The 26,046-nt window shown below is 32.9% G+C and overlaps 1 pseudogene; it reads left to right on the top strand.

Annotated features, from left to right (window-relative positions):
* The window catches only part of LOC107844370, a 53,795-nt pseudogene that overhangs the window by 20,867 nt on the left and 6,882 nt on the right, over positions 1 to 26,046 (top strand).

Genomic DNA, 26,046 nt, shown 5'->3' with positions numbered 1-26,046 from the left:
CTGAACCACTGATCTGATTATTGGACTGAGCCTGTGGGAGGTATCATCTAACCGACATGCCCCAATTTGAGTTAATTGGGGTCCAACCTATAACCCCAACTGAAAGGGTGTTAATACCGTGCCATGGGTACTAACACTGGCTGAGTGGATCCACTATACTGATGTACTGTCCTGAAGGACTAAGGGTGTCAAGTCTTAACTGATGGGTGACCCCTACGAGATAGTTAGGCCTATACTAACGGAGTGACTTCTCATATCCTACGTTGGCTACGTAGTTCTGGAGTTTAGGGACTGCTACTAGCGACTCTACCTATCTGACGGGGAAGCCGCCATCCCTACACTCACCTGGTGTTAAGTCCTACTCCCAACTGAATGACACTGAGTTACTGACTATTTGAGTTTAACTGAATGATCTAGCAATGATCATAATATGTATTCTGAAGTTATTCTAAAGATACTGAGATGAGACTAAATAAGTAGCTATAGTTTTCGGGTATTCAATACCCCCAGGACTCAAAAGCAATAATAGTAACATGATACTTAAGCTTAGAGGACATAGCATGAAGGCTTTTATCAAACATGTATTCTTGTAGTCATTTTATCAAACACTTGGAGTTCATGGTTTGATCAAATCATAGGAATGTCATGGAACTTGTAGTAAAAGCATGAATTCAACATGAATAATACTAAATCATAATTTAATTCAAGGAATGATAACATTAAAACATAGAGAATTGAATAACAATAATAATTTCATTAAAACATGGTATAAAATCATAGTTCATGGAGATTCACAGGTGAAATCACAATTTAAAATCAAATAACTTGAAAAGATCACAATTTTATAATTTAAATAGGATACTTGGACTCCATGGGTGAAAGAAACCCATGGATGGATATCTAACATACTTGAGTTAATGAATTTGGAAGGATTGATGGTGAGTTCTTGAGATTTGACCTTGAATTTGAGAGCTAGGATTTCTTGTTCTTGAAAAGGGGATCTTTAATTTGAGAGAAATTGAATAATGATGAGTATTTAGGTCAATTAGGAGTTAAATTTTGTGTTTAGGATGAGTTTGGGGCTTAGAAAAAATACCCAAATACCCCTAAACGAATTTAAAAACACAAGCTGGAAACTGAAGATCCCGATTTTTGGCCTTGGCGCGATACACCATTATAGCGCCAAGCCACTAGAAAAGGGACAATTGGGAAACTAGACGATGGCGCGATGCGGTAAGATCGTGGTCTTTCACTGAAATACGTCCACGATGCGCCATAATCACGGAGGCTTATTGGAAATTGTCAAACGTGAACTGGGCCTTAGCGCGACGTGCCAACATCACGGTACCACATTGGAAACTAACAATTGTTATTTAGACTGGCTCTGCGATGCGCTAATTGTCAAAATAATGGTATTTAATTACTGAAACTTAAAATCTCCCTAACTTCTTACCCGGTTATCGAATTTGGGCAAATTTTATATCATTGGAAAGCTAATTGAATTTCCTACTCAATGGCAAGCTGTAAACTCAAAATTAATGAGTATTTTAAAAATTTTATATATGAATACTCATGTATTGGGACTTAGTTTATGCTAGGGAAATACGGGGTATTACAATATCTACCTCTTGGGATCATTCGTCCTCGAATGAGACTGGTTAAGTGAGGAAAACTGATGGACTGAGCTTACACATTGAATATACATATCTGATACATGGAATAAATGACTGAACTGATTTGTAAATGTATGACTGACATGAACATAATGTGCAACTGAAACTGAGCATGATAGAGAGAAATCTTATGAAGAATAATACCTTAAATCGAATCTGAATTCACGGAGAAAAGATGAGGGTACTTGGTCCGCATATCTGCTTCTGCTTCCCAGGTGGCTCCCTCTATGGACTGATTCAACCAAAGAACTTTAACTAGTGAAACTTCTTTGTTCCTTAGTCTACAAACTTGATGATCAAGAATTTTGACTGAAACTTCCTCATAGGAAAGACTGTTCTGAACATCTACACTTTCTAAGGGAACAACTACAGCTGGATCACCAATACACTTCTTTAACAATGAGACATAGAACACTGGGTGTACGGATGCTAGGTCTAAAGGCAACTCAAGATCGTATGCTACCTTTTCTAAATGATTGAGAATTCTGAAAGGTCCGACATAGTAGGGACTGAGTTTCCCTTTTTTGCCGAACCTCTTTACCCCATTCATAGGAGATATTTTCAAGTACACAAAATCACCGACCTAAAACTCAAGATCCTTTCTCCTCCCATCTGCATACGATTCTGTAGGCTCTGGGCAGATCTAAGCCTTTCTATAATAACTGAACCTTCTCTAAGGCATCAAACACTAAGTCAGGCCCTACTACTGTGGCTTGACCCACTTCAAACCCACCAATCAGAGATCTACATTTCCTACCATAAAAAACCTCAAATGGAGCCATCTGGATACTGGAATTATAGTTGTTATTACATGTGAATTCAATCAAAGGCAAGTGGTCATCCCAATTACCCTTGAAATTAACTACGCATGCTCTTAGCATATCTTCAAGAGTCTGAATAGTTATTTTTGCTTGACCATTTGTCTGAGGGTGAAAGGCTATACTGAGATGGACTTGGGTACCAAGACTCTTTTGGAATGCTTTCTAGAATTGGGAGGTAAATTGGGTACCTCTATCCAAGATGATAGATAAGGGAACACCATGCAACCTAACTAACTCTCTAAGAGAGAGTTTGGCGCAGTCCTCGGCTAAGTAAGAGGTATGGAATGGCAAGAAATGAGTTGATCTGGTCATTCTATATACGATAACCCAATTAAAATCATGCTGATGATGAGTACGAGGCAAACCTATCACAAAGTCCATGTTCACTTCTTCCCATTTACATGTGGGAATACTAAACTCCTATATGGACCCACTAGGCTTCTGGTGCTCAATCTTAACTTGCTAACATGTAAAGTATTTAGCTACAAACTTTGCAATATCCCTCTTCATCTCACTCTACCAATAGATCTCCCACAAATTATGGTACATCTTAATGGCCCCTGGATGAATAGAGTAACTCGCACCATACACTTCTGCAAGAATTCGTTGCCTTAAATCTTCTACATCAGGCACACACAATCTACCCTGACAATGCAAAACACCATCTTCTCTTGAGAGAAAACCTCCACTTTCTGATCTCTGACTGATTCTTTCAACTTATATAGAGTGGGATCTCTATCCTGCTTTTCCTTCACCTCAAAAACTAGAGATGATTCGGTGCTACTCTGCACCCATACACTACCCTCTGCTGAGTCGACTAAGAGGATACCTAGTCGAGCAATCTGATGAACTTCCTGAGCTAACTTCTTCTTACCATCCTCAAAATGAGCAACACTACCCATAAACATTCTACTGAAAGCATCAACTACTACATTGGCTTTTCCCGTATGATACAGAACACTCATGTCATAATCTTTCAACAACTCTAACCACCTTCTCTGACATAAATTTAAATCTTTTTGAGAGAATACATACTGCAGAATATTATGGTCAGTGAACACATCTACATGCACCCCATATAACTAATGCCTCCAAATCTTTAAGGTGAACTCTACAGCTACTAATTCGAGGTCATGAATATGGTAATTCTTCTCATGGGATTTAAGTTATCTAGAGGCATAGGCTATGGCCTTTTCTCTCTGCATAAGGACAAAGCCCAAACCTACTCTGGATGTATCATAGTATACAAAAAATCCATCTGAACCATCTGGAAAGAAAAGAATCGGGAGGGAGGTGATTCGAGTCCTCAACTCCTGAAAACTCTTCTCGTAAGAATCTAACCATTGAAACTTGACTTTCTTCTGAGTCAATCTGGACATGGGGGATGGAATAGAAGAAAACCCTTCAACAAAATGACGGTAATAGCCAGCTAAACCCAAGAAATTCCTAATGTTTGATGGAGAAATAGGTTTGGGCCAGTTTTTCACCGCTTCGATCTTTTGAGGATCAACTGTAATGCCATCACCGAAAATAATATGGCCAAGGAAAGCTACTAATATTAGCCAGAATTCACACTTACTAAATTTAGCGAACAACTGATGGGCTCTAAGAGTCTGTAATACTATTTTGAGATGGTTTGTATGATCACTTTTGCTATGGAAGTAAACAAGGATGTCATCAATGAAAACTATGATGAACATGTCCAAGTAATGCTTTAACACTCGGTTTATCAAATCCATGAAGGCTACTGGGACATTCGTAAGACCAAAGGACATGACTAGAAATTCAAAGTGACCATACCAAGTTCGAAAAGCTATTTTCGGAATGTCACAATCTTTGACTTTGAGCTGATGATATCCTGATCTGAGTTCTATCTTTGAAAAGTAGCTGGCACCCTAAAGTTGGTCAAATAAGTGATCGATTCTAGGAAATGGATATTTATTCTTGGCTGTGACTTTGTTTAACTGATGGTAATCTATACACATTCTGAGAGAACTATCTTTTTTACGCACGAATAGAACTGGTGCGCCCCACGGGGAGACATTGGGTTTAATAAATCCCTTATCTAGGAGATCCTTCAAATGTTATTTCAATTCTTTGAGTTTAGTTGGAACCAATCTGTATGGCAAAATAGATATAGGCTGAGTGTTTGGGAGAAGGTCTATTCCGAAGTCGATTTCCCTTTCAGGAGAAACTCCATGAAGATCGTCAGGGAACACATCTGGAAATTCCCTGACTACTGAAACTGACTCAAGAGTTGGAGTTTCTAAATTTAAGTCTTTGAATCAATCAAGATGGGAAATACACCTCTTCGACATCATCTTTCTCGTTCTAAGGTATGAAATCAACTGACCTCTAAGAGCTGCAGTACTACCCTTCTATTCAAGGACTGATTTATTTGGGAACCGAAAATAAAATATTCTATTTCTATAATCAACTGAGGTATACCATGAGTGGAGCCAATCCATGCCGAGAATGATATCAAAATCCCTCATCTCTAACTCCACGAGATCAACTGAGGTAACTTTATGAGGTATTATAACTAGGCAGTTACTGTATACCTGCTTGGCTACAATGGAAACACCCATAGGGTAGACACTGAAAAGGGCTCTGCTAGGGTTTCGGGACTGACTCCAAAATTAACGACTATATATGGAGTTACAAAAGAAAAAGAAGCTCTAGGGTCTAGTAAAGCATAAATATGTAAGTGAAATACCTATAACGTACTAGTAACTACGTCAGGAGAATTTTTCTAATCTTGGAAGGACTGAAGAGTATAAATCTATTCGGATGCTGACCACTGGTAGCACTGAAGCGACACCCTACTGAGTTGGGCGACCGGATGGAACTGATGACTGATTGGACTGGTCTTGTGGGCGCAAATCCCTACCTTTCTGAGAAACTACCCCATATTCTAAAATTTGATGGCCTAGCTTGCCACACTCGATGAACACATCACTATTCGCTCTATGCTCACCCTGATGTTGCCTGTCACACTTCTGACATAGAGGGTTCGTACGGACACTGCTAACACTGCCTTGGGACTTAGAGCCTGATTCTCTATCCCTGTTATCATTTTTTAATTTGGGTAAATCAGCACTGGCTGATGAGGGTGCTGGGGCTGAAGACCTCTGATGAAATTGGGGACGGTTACCTCCTTCTAACCTTGGCTGATTGAAATTAAAATTACCCGTTCTAGCCCTCTTGTTCCCCCTTTCTCTCTCCTTAATGTTCTACTCCTCTATCTATTGAGCATGGACCATCCCCCTTTCGCTGGATGTCACCCCTATAGCATCTGTTACCTTTTCAACTATATCTAAGAATTCCTATGGATCCTCTTCAGACTTGGACCTCGTGAAAGAAGGAGGATTCATTCGGGTGAAGTCTCAAATGGTTGCACCAGTATTGGCCACTGAGTTGGCTGAAACAGCAGTAGACCATTTATTCTGTGGTACTACCGAATTTTCTAGAGTGGTAAATGCAACTCTAAATTTTGCGTGAGAGATATGCTCGTCCATAGAATATGCCTGGATGGGCTGAGGTGTTGGCTGGTTTCCTGCTCCTCGCACGACAAGATTAAACTGAGGGTTAACATAAGTTCATTCTCACTCGCACGACATGAATACTGAAAGAAGGGAAACTTGTCCTAAACACCTTGTAGCCTCCTTCCCATAAGTATGGCGCGCTACACACCCATGCACAAGACTCTACTTGACCCGACTTTCAGACTTTCTAGGACAATTTAAAACCGTAGGATCTGATACTAAGTTTGTAATACCCCAAGAGTACACCCTGAGAGTTATACGATGCTTACAGTCCCAAGGAACCACAGGCTAACCCATGAGCTAGTACCTACTGTGAGCACCAAATAACATAATTATAAATCTAGAAAAATAACTGATATACCATAAGGTTTTAATAACTCAAACAAATACTAAATTATGAATCTGAAGAAATAACTATCTGAGTCTAAATAAATACTAAAATATGAGATAAACTACATAACTAATTGTCATGTCAACTAAAGTCTGAAGACTAAATAACTGATTGTACTGTCTGAAAGCCTCTAAACTGAATAACTGCGAGTTGATGGGATAAGCCCCAACTAACTCCAACTAACTACTAGACTACAAGCATGAAATCAAATAATCCATCCTCTAAATCTGAGGACTCACCACTGCTACTACTGATAGTCTGAGAAGTCAAAGCACGATCTGAAAACTAGGCGTCAGAACCTATGATATAATACATCATAGCGTAAGAAAAGGTATGTGATTAGTACTTTGAATGTACTGGTATTTGAAATGAGGTAGGATGATATGCATGGTTTTATGAATAGAAATAATAAATTATCTGAATATACATGTAAAGCATGAAGTACTGAATAGAGCGCTTGAAATCTTTAAATACTGGAAATATGTGAAATCTATAAATACTGTGTATGAATGGAAACCTATAAATACTAAAGGTACATGAAATCTGTAAATACTGGGGATGCATGAACAAGCATATAACATGAACTGAATAGAAGTCTGTAACTAACATACTGAAATAACTGATATCTATAGGCCTTGGTCAAAAACACTGAGACTGAACTATTGGTCCGATTATTAGATTGAGACTATAGGAGGTACTATCTAACCAATATGCCCCAATCTAAGCTAATCGGGATCCAACCTGTAACCCCAGCTGGAAGGATATTAATACCGTGCCACGGGTACTAACGTTGGTTGTATGGATCCACTATACTGATGTACTATCCCAAAGGACTAAGGGTGTCAAGCCTGAACTGACGGGTGACCTTTGTGAGATAGTCAAGCCTACACTGATATATGAATTCTCATATCCTACATTGGCTATGTAGTTCTGGAGTTTAGGGATTGCTACTAGCGACTCTACCTATCTGACGGGGAAGCCGTCATCCTAACACTCGCTCGATGCCAAGTCCTACTCCCAACTGAATAACACTGACTTACTGACTATTTTGAGTTTAACCGACTGATCTAGTAATGCTCCTGATAATATGTATTCTGAAGTTATTCTGAAGATACTGAGACAAGACTAAATAAGCAGCTATGATTTTCGGGTATTCAGTACCCCCAGGACTCAAAAGCAATAATAGTAATATGATACTTAAGCTTAGAGGACATAGCATGAAGGCTTTTATCAAACATGTATTCTTGTAGGCATTTTATCAAACGCTTGAAGTTCATGGTTTGATCAAATCATAGGAATGTCATAAAACTTGTAGTAAAAGTATGAATTCAACATGAATAATACTAAATCATGATTTAATTCAAGGAATGTTAATGTTAAATATGGAGAATTAAATAACAATAATCATTTCATTGAAACATGGTATAAAATCATAGTTCATGGAGATTCATGGGTGAATCACAATTTAAAATCAACTAACTTAAAAAGATCACAATTTTATAATTTAAATAGGATACTTGGACTCCATGGGTGAAAGGAGCCCGTGGATGAACATCTAACATACCTGAGTTAATGAATTTTGAAGGATTGATGGTGAGTTCTTGAGATTTGGCTTTGAATTTGAGAGCTAGGGTTTCTTGTTCTTGAAAAGGGGATCTTTAATTTGAGAGAAATTGAATAATGATGAGTATTTAGGTCAATTAGAGGTTAAATTTTGTGTTTTGGACGAGTTTAGGGTTTAGGAAAAAGACCCAAATACCCTTAAACAAATTTAAAAATGCAAGTTGAAAATTGAAGATCTCGATTTTTGGCCTTGGCACGACGGACCATAATAGCGCCAAGCCACTAGAAAAGGCAAAATTGGGAAACTGGATGATGGCGCTATGCGGTAAGATCGCGGTCCTTCACTAAAATGCCAGTTTGGCCACCTCTGCGACGCGCCATAATCGCGAAGGCTCACTGGAAATTGCCAAATGTGAACTGAGTCCTTGGCGCAACGCGCCAACATCATGGTACCACACTAAAAACTGATAATTGTTATTTAAACTGGCTCCACAATATGCTAAGGGTAAAAAAAATGGTATTTAACGACTGAAACTTAAAATCGTCATTATTTCTTACCCGATTATCGGATTGGGACGAATTTTATATCGTTGGAAATCTAATTGAATTTTTACGCAATGGAAGGATCTAAACTAAAAATTAATGAGTATTTTAAAAAATTTATATATGAATACTCATGTATTGGGACTTAGTTTATGCTAGAAAAATACGGGGTATTACAAACAACTCAAATCAAACTCAAATCAATTGAGGATTCTTTTCTTGATTAGCTTCTAAATTTCAAAAAATATTATTATGGCTTTTACTGTTATTGAATTACAAAATTGAGTTTGTGTATGAATTTCAACAAATTAATTGTTACGTAGTTTTTTTTCATCTCAAAATGTATTTTGAATATTTGATCAAACTCCATTATGTAATTTCTTATGTTTAATTTCGTATATATATTCTATCAACTATGTGTTCAAATTTTGAAAATAAAGCATATTTATTCATTTTTTAGGGTATTCGAATATGCTTTTTTAAAGTGATTTAAAAGTCAAAAGTCAAAAGTAGTTACCTACTTTTGACTTTTGACTTATATTTGTACTTTGTAAACATAAAGTAAAGTGCTTAAAAATACTTTTTGTCTTTACCAAACACGTTCAAAAAAAATACTTAAAAGCTAAAAATGCCTAAAAATAAGTCAATTCAAACACCCTCTTTGTTCGAAATTGATTTAGCTAAATTTAAAACTTTTCGATTCAAAGTGTTTTTTGAATATTTGATCGGACTCGATTTTGATCGAATCAATGGAGTTATCATTTGATCGAACTTTATTTTTTCTACCTATTAAATTAACATTATTGATTTTGTTATTTAGCATGTTATTGTATTATTTAGTGTATTTGTATATTTGACATATCATCATTGAAATTTCTTAAGTTTAAATATATTTGTATTTTTCAGATCGTAATTGTATTTTGTTACGTGTATATGTACGTGAGTTTAATTTATATATCGTTAGTGCTGAATTTATGAGTGTAATTCCATAATTGAATATGTTTATACATTTCAGATCATAAGTATATTTTGTTATGTGTATATGTATATTTAGGGTTTATTTATATATTTTAATTTTATTTGTACATTTCGATTTCTGTTTATATATGTTGACAGTAATTGTATATTCTGTATTTATTTGTATAATGTGAGTTTATTTGTATATTACGAGTGCATTTGTGAAATTATGAGTGAACTTGTATAATTTTGTGTGCATTTGTATCTTTCAAAATTTTTATGCATTTATGATTCTTTTTATATGTACATTTATTGAATTTCTGTAGTTGTTAATGTGTATTTTGATGTGTTTGAGATTGGCGATGGGAAGCATCCATGTTCGTGTGAAGCACTCTGGGAAATGGATATATGAACAAAATTACGAAGAATACATCAATGATGCTACATTGTTGAGAACAAACACATCATACAACCAACTAATCGCTCTTCTAGGATCTGACAGTGATATGTTAGAATAAAGAGTTACTTGAAAAATCAGGCAGTGATATGTTTGAAACAAAAATCATCAATTCATGTAGTGCATGTGGCTTTAAGGGACACAATAGACGTTTTGTGTAGGAAATATCATAAATGATACATTTGTTGTAATGTTAAGATCGTAAATGTAACATTTGTTGTGATATTATATTCATTAAAGATATTTTTTTTGAATGTCATAATGTTGAACTGATTTTCTACTTGTATATACTGCATATATGTAGCTATATTTGAATACATATAGGTAAACTACTTGAATATGTAATGTGAAATATTCATATATTCAGAAAGATATAAATATATATATATGCATATATTAAAAAAAAATACAAATATAGTTTACTTAATATGTATTTGCAACTGTGTTTGAAAAATACATATACAAGTATCTTATATGTATTTGATACTGTGTTTGAAAATATATAAACAAATATGTGTATATATTTACAACAGTGTTTGAAAAATACATATACAGGTACCTATATGTATTTGCAATTGTATTTGAAAAATACTTGTAGAGTTACCTATAAACTTGTACATTCCCATTAAAATATATTTGTATTTTATAAAACACAACTACATATCGAATACAAATATAAAATTGATAAGTTTAAGATTATATTTGTAGTTACGCATTTATTTACAGATGTATTTGTAAAAAAAACATTTATATATACAGTTATATAAATGCCTACATTCAAATTTAAATACATATTTAGGTACATGTACAAATGTAAAAACATATGACTAAAAATATAAAGTTGTGCAACTAATTACGAAATATGTAAGATATGAACAAAGACATGTATAATCACTTATGTAAAACAAGACAAATATTTAACATAAAAACACAACAAAAATACTTTCATTCAATTCCATAAAGTAATAACTCAAATACAAATACCATTCTTCAAAACACAAATAAAACCTAAAAGTAATAACTGAAACTTAACAACTACCAAATTACGTCACTGTCAGCATAGCGTTTAATGTTTTCAAACACAAAATACAACTACAAGACTATCAGACATCAAGAACTTCTGTGTTATTTGTTATCTTGATTTTTGTAACGAGCCTCATTGTCCTGCTTCGTCACTTTGAGCATCAACTTCTTATTTTCTTAAACTATAGTTCCACATAAATGAAGCATATCTTGTATGAAGTAAGTCGATCTTGAACTCAACCAAAAAAAATGTCTTCCCCATAACTAAAGCACTTGACATATGTAACCAATTACAATCCACGATTTCTACAAATACATTAAGTAATAAATTAGAATATAATTTGTATATATGTACAGTCATATACTTGGCATATTTATATTTAAAAACTTACAAACCATCACTTGGTTGTTGAGGCAAATCCTCCACATAAGATACATCAAAGAGGTATATCTTTATTTTTGTATTTTGGATGATTAGCAACATCAGTATTGTATCGACCTACAAATTTGATGGAATGTGTAAAATTTGTGATTTTGTGTGATTTGATTATTTTACCCCTTCTCGTAGTTGAATTATAATATTTTGGGGGTGTGGGAGTGATTGACATGATTTTTGATGCATTTTGGTATCATTTATGCAATATTATGATTTTTTTATGGCTTCGAGAGCCCTATTTTGGACTTATGTGAATATCTTTTGATCCATGCAATGGATGACCGAACGGACTACACCAGCAGCTCTAGAATATCAATTTTAGTCTAGGTAGACCTTCGATTCAGGTCCTGATGCATCCGAGCTCATTTTGACCTACTGTTCGGAAAGTTGGAAAATTAGAAATATGAGTGTGGGACCCACATTTGATCGAAATGACCTCTGATGGAAAATCCGACTTTTCCAGTAGATTCAGAATATCAATTTTAGGGTGTAATCATATTTGGTATGATTTTAAGGCTTTTAAATCTCATGTCAACCCTCAATTTAAAAAATTATGATTTCGGGTTTTGAAGGTCAACTTTGTGAAAACGATATTTTTTTGAAAATCTGATATTGTCATCGCATCCAAAACGTCGTATTTAGTATGATTGCATGGTTCATTTACATGTATCGGACTCCGAAAGAATTTTGAGCACCCCATAGAAGTTCGATCAACCAATAAAAAAATTATTGTTGTAGAAAATCTGCAATAAATAGCAGATTTTCATCCTTTTTGGCCCATTTTGCTCATTTTCGTCTTGGGTCTTGGAGTTAAACACTATAATAGTGTGAGAGCTTAAAATTAAAGTTTGTGAGAGCTTGAAAAGCTATATCAACACCTTTTTCTTTGTTTTATTACGGAGTAAAGGTAAGAATTCACTATTTTCTTAGTAATTTCTTGATTAATTTCTCAAAACCCCAAAAATCTTAGGACTTGATTTTAAACCTCAATTTCACTTATTTTCACTTGAATAATATTTTTATATTTTAATTACTAGTTTTTCATCAATATAATCCTTAAAACAACTTTGATTCTTGATTTTAGTCCGGATTTCAAAGATTTTACCTGGTAAAGCTCAAAAATAGTTTTTCTTTGATTTGAACCCCATTTTTTACTCGATTTAACTTGAGTTTTCATATGTAGATTTCTAAAAATATGGGTAAAATATTTTTGAAGTAAAGTTTTAATTTTTACCCTTTTTTTCGAAAATCTATTTTAGGAGTCTGTTTTGACCCCGAACCAAAAGTAGTCAATATGGGTGTTGCTGATTTTATCTTGACATATAGATTTTATATTTGATATTTTTAGTGCAGTTCGGGATTGTTCGTGAAAAGTAAGGTCGCAGGTTCAAGTGTAGCGGACCAGTTTTGGCTTTCAAGGTAGGTTATGGCTTAACTCTTTCAGACTGTGTTAGGTAGTAAATGATGATACACAATGCATGTTAAGGGTGGAAACTAATCATTAAAAATGGCTATTTATGTATTGTGCCCTTGTGGGGGCGTATATGTGATATAATTATTAAAATTGAGTTATTATGTGATATGTGTGACCGTGTGGGGTCCTATGTGATATTGATAGCCTTGAATGCATGAAAATAATTATATTGTGTTGTTAAAATGCTTAATGTGGTACCATTGGTATATTGTGGTTATATTCATACTTTATTGGCAAATAAGATATGTGAAAATTCATGGATGAAAAGAAAATAATGAGTGGATATTGGCTCATGTAGTTGTGAAAATATATTATTGTGGTTGGCTGTTAAAATATATCATGTGGTTGGTTGTGAAAATACTCATTTTGATTGGTTGTGAGCATTACATCTTCATATCATATTTATTCATGAAACATTGGTACCACGGTGGCAACATCTGAGAAACACTAACAACACCTTTTTAAAATATATTGTAACACCTTATAAAACACTTTCTAAAGGATGTGTCGGAAAGGAGATATGAAATATGTGGATTGTATACGGGTTGACGAACCCCCCATGGGTCCTACTTCGGAAAGCTTTAGCTCTGTAGGTGTATACAGGGATTGTGCGATGATCCCGAAGGTCGTGCAACGATTTCGTGCATCGTCATCATCATCATATACATTGCACTACTTTATTGTGTTTATGTTGTGTTGTATTGCCTTATTGACTTGTCATTTATGTATTTGTCTGACCTTTCTTTACTTGTATTTGATGATCTTGTATCTACATTTTCTCTTTTGTTCTATTTATATGTGACATAACGTATACTTGTGTTCTATATCTTGGTGTGTTGTTATAATATTTGTGAGACATATTAGAACGGTTAGTGCAAGTGGTGTGGGCTACCGTTATGGGACATTTTCTGATTGCAAGTGACGTGCCCTTAGTGTATATTTTGTATGCTTTATTTACTACTTTGCTTGGTCGGCCTATGATACCTACTGAGTACAAGTGGACCGTACTCATGCCTACTGCACCCTTTTGGTGCAGGTCCCAACTCAAGTGCGCCTCAATTTGATTGACTCAAGCGATTGTTGGAGCTTCCAAGGTAGCGGTTGGACATTCATGTGTCTAAAGTTCACCTCTATCTTTCTATGGTAGATATGTATTTATTAGTATTCGAAGACAGTTATTATTCCTTTGTGATTATTTTTCCGATGTATTTGACTCTTGAATTGTATTAGTAGTTCTTACACTATTGACACTTGGTTTTGGGCATGATTGATATTTTGAATAAGTTCTTTCCGCATTGTTATGATTACTTATATGGTTCGGCTTCGTTCTAGAAGCCTCACCTTAGGATATTTCTGTTTTTTTCTCTTTTTGTATTAGTTTGGGTGATAGGCTTACTTGTCAAGGTACGCCGCGACAAGTGCCATTATGATCCTTATTTTTGGGTCGTGACAAGTATCCTTCCTTTCATAAAAATTACAAGCTTGGAGACATATAGGTATAATCTCAGTTACTTTTTCAATTTCATCAAGGACAACAGTATCATGACCAACAACAGATAATGAATCATATATGAATATGCATCTTTTTGTGAACGATAAAACAACAAGAACCCAATGATCTCTCTCATTTACATTGATAGAAATGAAAATATGGTACACTCTAAAATACACATAGATCAACACACACACACACACACACATATATATATACACACAAAATACATATTTGGCCCATATGTATATTATATATATAGGATATAAAATCTCTATTACAAAAAAGGAACACTCTATACATATACATATAAGTATTCAAAATATATAAAATAAATATTGTACACTGTAAAAATACAATAAATAAATATGACAAAGTGTAACGGACACTAAACAATTCAAATACAAATACACATTGTACAAAATATACATCTAGATCTATATATGTATAAATAAAATACAAATACATGCATATGACCCAACATGAATACATATACAACACAGATCATACACACATATACAAATATGAGTACCTATTAGTTAAATACATTTGTAAAATACACCCTCGTGATAAATACATATACAAATATTTCTTCTTCTTTGTCTTTATTTGAATCATCATCAGATGAATTTTCAACATCAGAATTTGAAAATTTGCTTGTTTCACCATTTTTTTCTTTTTTATTCTCTGATTCTTTTATTTTTGGGATTTTGTAGATGAAAATTTTTTCAATCATTTTTTTTCATAATTTCGACCATCTTTTCTAGATTGTTGCGATGCTTCTACCTCACCTCTTCAATGCTGATTAATTCTTCGACTGTTTAGACGTAGAACCCACTTAACAATTTCATCTTAAGATAGTTCAATACTAAAGGATGGAGAATTATCAGAAACTAAATTGATAGGTGGTATACCTCTATTTGATCTTCAACTAGTTTAGCCGCACGTGTCTCGCACGTGTAACGTTTGATTATTTAAAATTAAATAATTTTATTTATTATGGAATTTTTTAATAATGTGCAAAAAAGTTAAATCACTTTTCAAAGATCCTTCACACTTTAATATAATAATGTACATATAAACGTATATTGTAGTGTAAGAACATATATATTTTACCACCAGAAGTTTAAGTGGTTGATGAATCATCACTTTTCATTTTTCATACACTACTCGTGCTCTATCATCACTTTTGCATTTGTCATACACTACCCCTTTCCCTTACTGCTAGATACTAAGACGCATCAATTTGAATCATATATGTAGTATGATTATTTTCTCTTTTTTTTTTCTATATTTAAAACCTTCCTTATTTTTAAAGTTAAACCTTTACAAAATCATTGATTGCATTGTTATTATGTACTTGAAACTTTTAAAAAGTTGATACTTCTTAAATTTTTCTAATTATTCTAATCTTGTATAGTTATTTCTAGATTTTTTGAATTCTTAAAATCAAATTTAGTTGATTTAGAATTTATAAACTAATGAAAAAGTATTTATTTATCATTAATTCTGATGATTTTTAATAAGGAAAGATTTTATCATAAATATATTTAATTAATTTTTAGCTCTTAAATATTAGAAAAATAGTGAAAAGATGATTTTATCTAAAATAAAGACTTTTAATGAAAGACAAAGTTCGAACAACATTTCTGAGATCCTTCGTACTTTTAATATAATATAGAAGTATAGAATAGATATAGACTATAATTAGAAATAGTTTAGGGTACGTGCCTCGCTAAATATATAGAAAAATTTTCAAATAATATTTACTTAATAAATTTGAATGTCCTATATAGAAAAAAGAGTCAGAAATATACCTTCCCAATTTATAGAAGCCCAAAACCTATGTCAAATAATATTTACTTAATAAATTTTAAAGTCCTGTTTAGCGAAAAGAGTCAGAAATGTATCTAAACTTTGATAAAATTTATTATAACACGCCTTAACTTTATAGGGATTCTATAACTCTCCTCGGCTATTTATTAATTACCATATTTCCGCAACATATAAGACCGACGAAGAAAATAAAAGAAGTGAAACAGAGAACGACTAAAAAAATAAAAGAAGTGAAAAAACAAAGCAAAAATAGAGAAGAAAGTTGTTTGTATTGTCAAAATATGATCTTTTTTCCCAAACACATGATCTTAATAGCTAGTATATTGTAAAGTATTGATAAACAAAGTTCAAACAGGAATTTGACAATACAAAATAAACATATAGAATAACAACCCAAATCAAGAGCTAGAACTCTATTTCTAGTCGAACAAACCCCAATTCGAAGTTGTCATTATACGTTTAAAGTCTTATATTCATACAGAGAAAATGGTCAAAAGCTTCCAAACCTTTACCTCAAATCTCAACTATACACTTATATTTTACGGGGGTCCTATGACCCCTTAAACTATTTAAAATTGAAATTATAACATCCCTAAAGGCTGACATGGCAAAGAGAATGCGTTTCACTCTCTCTTAGAGAGTGAGCACAAAATTAATTATTAAAATTTTATTTTTAATATTTTTATATAAATATATAGTATAATTTTAATTATTTTTTTTCTTATTCATTTTCTTTTGTCTTCTTCTTCTCTTTTTCAAAACAAGAAAGTTCAAGAATTCATTAATGAAGTTTCTCATCTTCCTTATCTCCAATTCCATTTTTTCATCTTTCTTGAACTTATTAATGGCGATGACTAATTAATGATGTTTTTTTTTTTTTGATAATTTGAAATTTAATTTCATGAGATGAAATGGGCATGCTAGCTAATTCACATTCTCAAAAGCAGTATAACATAAAAAAATGAATAGAAATTCAAATCAAACAAACAGGATAGACAAAATAGAAAATCATAACCATGTAACTTAGGATTACAAGCTGCTATATACATAAAATAAATTCAGTTATGGAAACACATAAAAGATATACAGATCCAGATGCTCAGGCGTCTTTCTCTGTAATCCTTAACACATTCTAGTCATCTTTCTTTGTGAAGGATATTTGATTCGAAAATTAGACCAGAATGCCGCAATGCTCTTTATCCTGTTGCTCCAAAAATTTTACCTCAAACAAATCCTCTTAGTTTCAACAAAAAAAATCATTGGAACCCTGATAGGATTATTCCTTCCAATAATTTATATATTCGAAGGAATTTATGAGGGCGATAAGGAAGATATCAAAGGAGCAGCACCAGCACCTCCTCGGTGTCAGAATAATGAAAGACTGGAAATTTACAGAAGGGGAAAAAGAAAAGAGAAAAGGGAATGAAAAAGGAAAGAGAAAAAGGAAATATTAAAGAAAAAATAATTATTTTATGATAAAAATAAAAAATTACGTGATAATATTACGTGGCACACGCGCATGGTGCTCACTCTCCAATACACATGTGGGTGTGAGTTTTTAAGTGGGTAATAATTTCAGTTTTAAATAGTTTAGGGGATCCATAGGACCCCACAAAGTATGAGTGTAATTGGTATTTGAGATAAAGGTTGGACGAACTTTTGACCATTTTCTCATTTATATAAGGTAAACTTTTTAAATCATATATTTTAGGAGCTCCTTTTTATACATTCAAGTAAAAAAGAAAACCTATCAATATTAATTATTCATGAATTTAATTAAATAATAATTGTATTACGTATTTAAAATTTTTAAAAATTTGGTATTTCTTAAATTTTTCTTATTATAATGTTTTCATATTTATTTCTAGATTTTTCAGATCTTCTTAAAATCAAATTTATTTGATTTAGAATTCTTAAACTAATGAAGGAAGTATTAATTGTCATTAATTTTGATGATTTCTAATAAGAAAAAGTTTTACCATAAATATATTTAATTAATTTTTAACTCTTAAATATTATTAAAAAGTAGTGGAAAGACGATTTTATCTAAATCAAAGACATTTAATAAAGGGCAAAAAGTTCAAACAACATTTCTAAGGCCCTCACACTTTTAATATATTATAGATTATAAATTATAAATTATAGATTATAGATATAAATATAGATTATAAATTATAAATATATATATTGATATAGATATGTGGTGTGTGTTCTACCATTAGAGCAGACATCCATAATCATACAACAAAAAAATCTCAAAAACATAAAAAACCATAATAACAATGGTGGACCAAAAAAAAAAGTACAAAAATACATAGAATTTTAAAAAGAAATAACATGCAATAACTTTAAATTAACAGTTACATTATTTTGTGGAGCACAATATTTATCTATAAGGTGAGAAAAATGTAAGAAAACAGTAAGAAATTGAAATGAAAATCTAAAAAATAGGAGTTATTTGAAAAAATAAAATAACAGGTAAAGTAAAAAAGAAAAGAAATAAAGTGCCAGAGTAAAAATAAATATTTTTTGAAAAAAAGTCCCACCAAAATAATAATATTTATGATATAAAATATAATTTTATAAAAACATTACTATTTATCATAATTATATATAATTTTAAATTTGCCAATTTTTTTTTTCCTGTTGAAGCGACAAGTTTAAAATCTTAAATTACCTGACAGGACATCGGGAGTACAATTTCTGTCATGTCCCATGTTTTCATGTAAAGAGACTAATCTAGCCTAAGGTTTGGGGTGATGGAGATTTTGCTTCTCTCTATTTTCTCAAGTATAATTGGATGAGTAATGCTTGTCTTATTTATTAAGAATTTAGATTAGATTAATTTAATAATATCTTAATCATAGTTAAAGGAATTGATTTTGAAAAAACTTTATAAAGATAAAGATATTTCTCCGCAAGTTTTAATAACCACAAACGTCATTAGTAATTCCATTTTATAATTTTCTCTTTTACCTCCATACTACAACTATTCATGCATCAGATCCCGAAATATCAAAAATATTATCGAACATCAGCATTTGTAGTTCTTTACCACCCCACCTTTGATTGTAAAATTGAAGTTCAGACTTTTATTTCTATTTTTAAATGTTAAAATCTGATAAATACTGACTTAGTAATATAAAATATTGTGTGCAAAGATAAATAAGTTTATAAAGATAAAAAAAATGTATCTCGATGAGCACTTTTTGTAAATTGAAACTTAAGTGTTTATACAAAATACTAACCAAATACGTCTTTACTTGATGGTTTTGATTTAGATTTTCCTTTTTAAAAAATTTAAACTAAACTAAATATTTATTATTTAAAAATTTAATTTCAAATCAAATCAAATTAAATTGAAAATCGATTTATTTTGTCAGTTTGACTCAATTTATTGGTTCAGTTTGATTTTGGAATTGCATTTGAGCTTTTCTAGGCATATTGTCCATTTAAACGGTAACATTTCCTACTAGATTTCTTCTAATTACCTAAAATTCCAAGAAGAAAACATCCAATTAAAGGTGAAAGAAATTAAATCCAATCAAACATAACTTGTCCTCTATGACTAGAATAGTACTATTCCCTACGAAATTGTCACATTTTTATCTCCATATCCTTGGGAGTTTAGCACTTAGCTTTTGCTGGCTGACATCGACACCGTACTCGTGGCCACATGCAAATATGTCACGTGAAATATTAAGATAGTTAAACAGTATGGGTTGGCAACTAACATTGATTAGAGTGAAAAAGTTCTAAGTATGGACTTAGTTGTATACAAAAAATGTGATACGAGAGGATGTTAGAATCGTTCCACATTTTTTTCCTAATAACCGAATACATGCGCTCAAAGGTGGTAGGAAATAATATGAAAAACTAGAAGTACATTAAAATCATATACGGCATTATGAATCTTTTTGATATGAATCGCACCAATTTAGGACCCGTTTGGACATAGATTCCCGAAGAAAAATTTGAAAAAAAAATTGACAAATAATATTTGATCATATAATTTGTCATTATATAATATTTTTTTTGGACAAATAATTCAAATTCCCAAATATTAGAAAAAAATAGTATTTGGGCCAAATTTTATCTTTTGAAAATTTTTAAAAGTATAAATTTTACAACAAACTTTATCTTTTATAAAAACACCCACAATTTATTGACCCCAACTAACCTGTTCATGTACATGATAATACAACTTAAATCTTGCTATGTATATATAGGTGGATATTGTATTAGTATCGTGACTGCTCTATACAGATATAATATATAAATATATTTTCGTAACAGACGTGTGCATGAATATGACAATACAACTTATACAAATCAAATTTTAGTATTCACTATTTTCTTCTATTTCTCAACTTCTACGAAAATATTAGGCATATTTCTTATTTTTGATAATATAAACTTATGGTTAGTTTTAATAATTTCTAAAGTTTATGGGTATAAATTATATTTCATAAAAGAATAAAATATATTTTTCAAATACTATGATCAAACACGTGGTGAAATTTCATCTAAATCTTCTTCAAAATATTACTTATCAAAAATATTCGGAAATCTACCAACACGCTAGCTTAATGTCTAATTTAGCCTTCATAATTGATATGTACTTAAAACTCTCTGCCGGATTCCCCACGTGCTTTATCTTCCCTGTTCAGCCATACATGACATTGAGACTTTTCCTTGCGCGTAAACATGTAGTGTAGGACTCATAATAGAGATTGGAAAATACCTAACTGAATTCTGAGGCCAATATATCACTTGCTTTTCCTTTCTGATTTAACTTTTCATAGTTAGGGTACAAAGGGTACAATCACTAATTGATGAATATTCGGAATGAACCCATGTTTTTGTTATACCACATAAATTTGAGATGCAGGGATGTGTGGTTTATATTTGTAGTGGAAAACTCCAACCGTGGGAGCTTGTTTACATTTCTGGTCCAGTGCTCGGATGCAAAGAATGCGGCGGATATGATACTAAAAAGAAGTGTTGCATCTTGGGAGATAGAAACAACCTGCGAGGATATTGGAAGTGAAACAACCTGCGAGGATATCTGAAAGTTGATGGATTTCTTTGAAGATGTAGATGTAGTGCATATCCCTAGATCTTGGAATAAAATAACACATAATTTAGCTAAACTCTCTAAATCATTATTACAAAACACCGTTTGGTTTGCTAATTTTCCTAGTTGAATTATAAATAATGCTATAGCATCCTTTAATGCTCTGAAACTTACTATGACTTAATATAAATAATATAAATAGTATGTTGGTTGTAAAAAAAAATAAAAATTGAGGGTGCCTTTTAATTCTAATTGAAGGATTTCAACTTCAGTCTTTTATTGCTTCTTTGTATTACTCCCACAGTTCCACTTTAGTTATTACATTTCTCTTTTACATACCCTTTACCAAATCATAAATAAAAAGTGTTTTTTACTAATTTATTCTCAACTCTATATAATCTAATCAATATTGTGTACTTTCAAAAACAATTAATTTTAAAAGCAAAACTATAAAAAAAGTTAATTAATTTTATCTTAATTTTATAAATTGACAAATATACAGCGCTGCCACAACATTATTAGTAATGTTAACAGCTAATACGAGAGGGAGGGATACTTATTATATTATGGTTTTCTTTATAAATTGTTACGCACTGTAGATCGAAAGACAAATTAAGGAAGAAACTTCAACCTAATGGATATCCTTAAATTTTCTTTTTTTCTCTCGTGATCATTATCATGTTTTTCACTTATTCTACATGGTACATTACACAAGAAAATGGCGGAAAAGCTGAGTGCCAACAAACTGGCCTCTCTTTGGATCGTTACCGGGCCTTATTCGAAAAGCTCACCGTGTCCATGAATTTGTAACGGCTCTTCTTCGAGAATCAAAGGGCAATTTTGAGTTCCATGGTCCTGTTCTTGCCAACTTAAACATGTTAATTACTAGTGATCCTGTAAATATCCACCATATCCTTAGTAGAAGCTTCTCAAACTATCCAAAGGGTGTTGAGTTTCGTGAAATTTTCGATTTATTGGGGAATGGAATTTTCAATGTTGATTCTGAATTGTGGGAGATTCATAGGAAAACGACCGTGTCCTTAATGAGTCATGCCATGTTCCAAATTTTGTTGGAGAGAAGCACGTGGGGCACTATCGAAAATGGGCTCCAACCATTTCTTGATGCTTTTGTAGAACACGGCAGCCCCCTTAATTTGCAAGATATTTTTCAGAGATTCACTTTTGATGCTATTAGCAAAATTGGTTTACCTTATGTTCCTTGTGAAAAGGCGTTCAACGTCTTTGTGGATCCTGTTAAGAATACGAGCCCTACTAATTGCTTATCTGTGGAACAAGTCAGTAAACGTGGTTCACAGAAGTAAATACTGAACACAGTGTTTTTACGTGGAAAACACTCGGCTCAAGAAAGGTGTCAAAAACCACGACCTGTACCTCTACAGGATTTAACCCAACTTTACTATAATACTTAAGCCTCAACAATCAACAAAATTACAAGACTTCTTGTAAACTAAGAATTAAAACTTCTAACTCCTACTGCTACAAAAACACAAATCTTCCCAAGATAAGTGTTCCCAAGTCTTCAAGTTCCCAAACTTGAAGACATAATTCCTAAGCTAGTTTATAGATCACTGAGACTAAAACAATGACTTATTACAACTCAAAGAACCTACTCACTACACAAATTCTACAACTTGCCAAGTAAGAGATCAGGTTCTTTCTTCAAGTATGAGAACTGATATGCTGATTGTTGATATGTTTTTTTAGTGCTTGACCCTGCTTTTGAATTCGTTTCTTATATTTAAGCACCCACCTCATGGAGTCCTTCAATTGATATCAACTTTTGTATTCAATAGGACTCCAGATAGTTTCCTGCTTTACCCCTCTCTTCTTCTTTCAATAGGATTCCTCTTTTCTCTTTCTTCAAGACTACTTGTTCAACTCAACTTCTGCACTTTTTGTTTTTCACTCAACTTATGTAAGTCTTATTTTTCAACTCAACTTCTAATGTGATAAATGTTATCCACTTCTATTTGTAAGCCAAGTCATCATATCAATAGCTTATCTGTAGGTGACCTTGGTTCAGTTGGATGGAACAGCTTTTACCACATATTTCATTCTTATGTCTATCATCAAAACTCCACATGCTCTAACAATTTCCCCCTTTTTGATGATGACAAACATAACAGTATCATCCCACAAACCTAACATACTCACCAAGAAGTTAAGTAAAGAAAACAGAATGAAACACAAATCAGTCAATTGAGTTATAAGCACTGTATAATCTGTTCTTCCCTCTTTTGACATCATAAAAAAACTGGACCAATTAGTGAAACTAGTCTTATAATTCATGGCCACTAGGTCTATCACTAAAACATGAAGACATTAGAGCAAAAAAAAACAAGCAATGTATCAACAAAACAGAAGTGAGCCACATAAAATAAAAAGAGACCATTTTATTGATAGAACAGAATACAATGATCATCATCCCATGATAAATAATAAGAGAGAACCAGCTTAACCAAAAAGTAGGAATGAAAGATTCCTAAGGACACTAAGAGGGCTTAAGTGGATGAGGAAGAAGGAATAAGGGAGGTCAGCTTCTTAATGGTATTTGCATTTTCAACTCTTTCCTTTTCCAAAAGGGCTGCGAGGGAGGTAATTTGAGCTTGAAGGACCTGTTTGTCCTTCTCATGAGTAGTCTGAGCAACTTTCAATGCAGCTTGTGCCACATCCACCTCACTTTACTTGGCAACAAGGGCATTCCTCAGCCTTTGCATAGGATTATCAGCACTCCTCATAGCAGCAGGCAACATAGCATGGTTCACAGACCCAATAACATCCTTTGTGGTCTACAATGACCATACTTTGATAGGAATATAAAAGTCCTCAACAACAGGGGCAATCCAGAACTCATATGGCAAAGCATGGCCATTTGCATCTTGAATTTAAACCCTCTGCATGTGCTTAATGATTAGTGTAGGAAGATCAATTGGAGTCTGAGAGTCTAGTAATTCCATCAGGGTAAGATCAAGAAAATTTGCTACTGTTCTCCTTTCCTGTCTAGGAAGGATCATTTTATGAACCACATCAAAATAGAACTGGTGAAGAGGAGACATCTCATTCTTGAGAACCCTTCTATGAATTAAAAGGGAAAGATTTCTAGAGAATTTTCTAGAAATATCAATAGCTGAAGAAAGGTTATCAAGAGTAGGCCAAACACCATTCACATAATAACCCCATCCCCCTGTAGGAACATGTAAAATTCTACTCAGATCAGTAGGGTAGAGATTTATGGTTTTACCATGAACAGTGGTGGAGAACATCTCCCCAATAGCAACTCCATTAGTGTAAAATTCATACACTTCAGCTTTCCCAAACTTTCTTTGATAATCACCTTGAAGAAATAGGTGTGACCACCCTTGAGCATTCAATTTAGTAAGTAACACATCCATATCAGGACCCCTAAAACCAGTGACAACTCTACTCCTAGCCAACTTACGTTTTTAAAAGTGAAAAACTTGAGCTGACAGAAAGGCCTTGTCAGCAGGAGTATCAAAAACAACATCATAGTTAAGATCTGGATCAGGTTGAGTAGAGGAAGTATGAGGGATATCAGGAAGAAAATTAGAATCTAAGTCTGAGGAATTACAAGAAACAGGTTGGGATACTTGTTTCTTCAGACGAGAAGAGGATTTTGAAGAGCCTCTGGTGGAAGGGAATTCTTTAACAGTGAAGGCTTTCTCAGGAGAAGCTTTCTCCGTAGAGTTTAAGGACGACGAAGTTTTGGAAGTGGTTTGGGATGGAGATACATGTGTGAAAGAGGATTTTGAGTTTTTGACAATGATATGCTTTCGTTTTCTTTTAGAATGAAGGAGAATATTAGGAGAGGGATTACTGAGAGGTGGAGAACCATAAGGAGCAACCCATTTCTTTTTATTTGTATGAAGTTCTTTTTCTAATGAAGCATCTTGTTGTTGTTTCTTTTCTCGAGTAAGAGGAATCCGAGGAGAAACAACTACAGGAGAAGGCTTAACTGAAGTAGATTCATCTATATCAATGACAACAGAAGAGGGTTTTTATTTTAGAATAGATCTGGACCTTTGATGGATGAAATTTGCAATGGGTTCATTATCTTGATCAATAATTTGAAGTGGGATTAGTGGAGAAAGTGACGGGTTAAAGTGGAATGAGGTATATGGAGAAAATTATGTAAAAGGATTTGGGAAGTTTCTGAACCCAACAAAATAAGAGAATTTTTAGGTGATTTAAGGAGGAATTAATGGAGGTAAGGTGATTTTGGGTGGATGACAATAGAGGTGAAAGTGTTTGTGGCAGAGTCAGGTAAAGAGGATGAAGAAGATGACAAAAAATCCATGGCTACTAAGTCAGAAGGTTTTTGTGTTATTGTAAGGAAGTGTAGAAGGAATAAGAAAAGAGAAAAAAAAGAAATGCATTTAAGAGTGATTTAGAGGAAGTTGAATCATGTGAGGAAAGGATTTGGATAAAAACGTAATGATGAAGGGGTCTGAACTGATGGGAAAAGGCTGGCAGCTTTTTGTGGCAGATGACTTTTGAAGTTTTGGCAGTTTAAGTATAATGGAAGGGACCAAGAAAAGAAACATGTTTCTCTCTTATGCAATCATGAATAAGTGAAAATCATACCTGAACTGTGTAAACAATAGTCAAAATTTGCTTTGATGGTTCTTCCTATCTGCAAAATCAACGCATAGCTGAGTTAATTTACTCTAAAATCTTGGAATTAGGATACACAACTAAATGTGTAAGACTGAATTAATC

Source organism: Capsicum annuum, chromosome 10 (assembly GCF_002878395.1).
Source record: "Capsicum annuum cultivar UCD-10X-F1 chromosome 10, UCD10Xv1.1, whole genome shotgun sequence".
Lineage (NCBI taxonomy): Eukaryota > Viridiplantae > Streptophyta > Magnoliopsida > Solanales > Solanaceae > Capsicum > Capsicum annuum.
The sequence above is the reverse complement of the archived record's forward strand: the minus strand, read 5'-3'. Positions and strand labels throughout refer to the sequence as shown.